Genomic DNA, 3,620 nt, shown 5'->3' with positions numbered 1-3,620 from the left:
GGGGGATGCGCAGACTGCTGACAGTGGCTGAGGGTCTGAGCTCCAGATATACATTTTTTAAACCAAAATATTCAAATGTGAACGACCCTCAGCCACCGCTCCGTCTGCTGCTGATTTAAAAAAATAAAAGTGGACGTGAGAAGATTCTGTTCGGCTTTTTGTGGCGTCGGAGCTGCGGAGGTACGAGGCACAGAGCGATGCAAAAGTCTGCAGTGACCTCGTAGTTTCAGCAGACAAATACGGCAGCAGAGGAAAGACACTCAGATCACTTCATCTAAATACATATTAGTGTAACTTCTGCTGCTTAGCTTCCTGTCCTTCAAACCTCTCAGGGGAATATTTTATTTTTCATGCACCAAGTCATACGACAGCTTTAGTTTATTTTGTTTGTGTGAAAAGATTTTTACAGCAAAAACTAAATTCCTGCAGCTTGAACCTAATTAGTCCACAAAAATATAAAACCACACATCCACTTCCTGGTCGGTTCCTCCTGGAGTGTTTAACACATTTTTTTAACAGCTGCTGTCGCTTTAAGGCCCCGCTCTCTTCTGATTGGCTGGCTCTCTGGAAGCCCTACGTGGAGGGCAGAACGCTGCAGGGCTGCCAGGGTAGGGCTGCTCTCCAGAGCTGGGAAAAGAGAGTTTCTGTAAGAAGTTTCAGAGGCTTGAATTCATCTCTTGGTTTCATATCGGGGAACTATGGCGTGATTTACAGAACGAGGCGTTTAGCGCCCTCTGCAGACTCATCCTGGGATTACTCCAACATACGTTTACCTCATGATCTGAAACTTTGACCACGTTTAGTTTAGACGTCCAGGATTGTGACATTTGAATTTTAAAAAGGGGATCAGCAGAATATTTGAACTTTAAGTATGATTGATGGATCTGCACTGGAGGAAGGATTTTTGTACGAGTAGTACTTCAGTGAAGGATCTGAGTTTCTTTCCACGGCTGCATAATCTGTTTTAACTGACCACTCAGTCACTGCAGAGGACGGCTGCATGTTGTGCTTCTGTGCTCTGAGATTGTCTCTGTGTTTTCACCCCGACGCCAGCTGAACAGGAAACTCTAAAGTGACCTCAAACCTCCCTGAACGTTCAATAGAAAATGTCTCTCTGCTTTTTTATATTACTGTTTTTTTAAAAATTTTATTTAAATAGAGCTGCAGACAATATCCGACAATATCAATTTGATACAATAAGGAGTTAAAAAAAAAACACAAACACTATAAACTCTGTGCAGCAAAGCATCTCTGTCCTGTTGGATATGGCTTTAAAGAGTGCGAACGCCACTCTGGACGAATCCTGCGAAGCCTTCAGCACATGCGTACATGCTCAACCTCTCTCTCTCTCTCTCTCTCCCTCTCTCTCTCTCTCTCTTCAGTTTGTTTGAAACCACAGAAGTTTTGAACATTTGAGAGGAAAATAACGCACGTTCTTTAATTGTATGGAAGCAAAAAAAGACCAAAATTCTTCAGAACTTCGAGTATGCCGTTAGCTTCAAACTAAACGGCGGCTCACGCGACATATTTCTTGTCCGGGCTATGCTGGAGAAGCTCGTGCAAAGATGGCTGACCATCAGCCCGTAAATAGAATTCAGCTACTTTTGTATTTTAATATAAATTGCTGAAATACAAAACCTCACAGTACGGTTACTTTTTTTGTACGACTGTCGTTGGCTGGCTAGCTAGCTTTGACATTTGATAGTGTGAGAGCTGCAGTGCATTCTGGGAGGTGTAGTACGACCAGTGTGCTCCCGTCTCTTTCTGGCAGATCTAGAAATCATGCGGTTTAAGACGCGTCACGTGTTTCTGTAGTTTCAAATCGTTCTTCACTGCCGGTTATCTCGCTGCATTTGCTAAATATTCTCTCAACGTTTTTCTCTGTAATTTAAAAAAGAAAGGAAAGAATTTTGTCCTCTCTCTGCTTCCATACATTTTTTGTCTAGTTAATATTCGGTACATGTCTCTGAACACTTATTTTTAAAATCACTTCTGCGCCGCTCACTCTGAAACCTCTTTCCTCTCTCGCCATCTTCTTCTTCTTCATCCCTCCTCCTCTTCCTCCTCTCACCGTACTTCCTCTTCATCTTTCTACCTGATTTTTGACCCTCTTTGCCTTCCATACATTCATGTTTAATTGTGCTAAAAGTGTTATAAAAAATGTTGATCCTGCAACACGGCGTGGACGGAGCGCCTCGCCCGCTCTCGTGCGTCACGTTTGATTTCAGCAGGAGCTTCACGTTCAGAGTACCAGACTTCTTCTTCACTTTGTGTTCGTTTGCATACATGTGTGCACATGCAGAGTGTGCATGGAACATATCGGTTATTTACGTAGATTTCCCCCGGCCCCCTCAACACACACACACACAACAAGCAGAACACGTACGAACTCCCGGGCTGTGTACGAACACGTTTCGCCTCAGAGGACGCCGACTCATCAAAACTGCTGCTGAGTGACAAAGTCCAAATCCCTCACGACGTTTCAAACGCTTCTGACGGAAAGCTGCGTCAGCTCGCTCGGTTTAATTCCTGGGAATAAGATTCAGTTATTTATTTCTTTGAGAAGCGTCGTGCTCTTTTACAGAAAACGATTTTCAAACTATGAAGCTCTGGTGGCGCTCGGATGCAAATCATAACACACATTTAAATGTTAGACATTCGTCTGTTTCCTACTTGTGGTCACTTTTTTTTGCCTGTAAAATATGTAAACAGGAACTTTTTTTTTTTTTATCATTCTTCCCGATGAACTCTTCAGATGAAAACTACATTTATAATTTGAAGCTTTTACAAACATTAAAGGCTTTATATGCGATTTTTTGATCCAGCAGATGTCGCCGTTGAGCACCAGAACAACTCGCGCTGCATTGTTGTGTTAGCATGCTAATGCTAGTGATCTTTATTCTGCTCGTATCTTCACACTGCATGTAAATTTACCTGAAATGAGCGTGATCTAGAAACACAGTTAAGCAGTGAGTACAGTATGTTATTCTTCTTTTCTCTAGTCCCTCAATTAAACTACTTTTATACACGAGGGGAGGAGTCAGCCGGCCGTCCGGGCGATGTAAACAAAGTGAAGATAGGACTCTGAAAACTCTGAAAACATCACAGACAGTGGGACTCGGGTGTTACACCCATTGTAGACAGTCATGACTCACAGAGTTATTTTCAGAGGATATACTTGATTTATATATTTAAGTGTGAAAAATCACATAGAAAGACTTTAAATCTGCGTTCCAGTTGAGCTCAGAAGTCAGAAATTCTGAGTTGCCGGTCTGATACGTCATCAGGAATTCAGACTCAGGAACTTGTAGAACCTTCAGAAGCCCCGAGTTAAAATCCAACATGGCTGCTCCGTGCATCAACAGTAACGTTCTATCTGTAAACATGTTGTCATATTATTGAGCACAAACTATCACGACGTGCGTCCATGTTGCTTGTTGCCAACTCGCAACTGGAACGCGGTTAACCTCGAGTGTGACGTCATTCCCAGCTCTGAGATCAGAGGTTAAAGGAGCGCACCATGAGCTTCCTGGAAACGTCAGATCATCCGATTTAAATGTTTGTTTTCTGCAGACTTTCTGTTTTTAAATCAACTCTGCAGCTGGGACATACTGAATGAT

General features: G+C 42.7%; 1 protein-coding gene across 2 annotated transcripts in view; it reads right to left on the bottom strand.

The window, feature by feature from the left end:
• Nucleotides 1–1,144: 1,144 nt before the first annotated feature.
• LOC132992043 (myocyte-specific enhancer factor 2C-like) overlaps nucleotides 1,145–3,620 on the bottom strand; it is a 37,278-nt gene continuing 34,802 nt past the window's right edge. For both annotated transcript variants that reach the window (XM_061061140.1, XM_061061141.1), the window contains exon 11: nucleotides 1,145–3,620. This exon is cut by the window's right edge and continues 765 nt beyond it. The gene's annotated coding sequence lies outside the window, so the exon portion shown is untranslated.

The sequence above is a fragment of the Labrus mixtus genome, chromosome 17, assembly GCF_963584025.1.
Source record: "Labrus mixtus chromosome 17, fLabMix1.1, whole genome shotgun sequence".
In the NCBI taxonomy this organism is placed as follows: domain Eukaryota; kingdom Metazoa; phylum Chordata; class Actinopteri; order Labriformes; family Labridae; genus Labrus; species Labrus mixtus.
The sequence above is the reverse complement of the archived record's forward strand: the minus strand, read 5'-3'. Positions and strand labels throughout refer to the sequence as shown.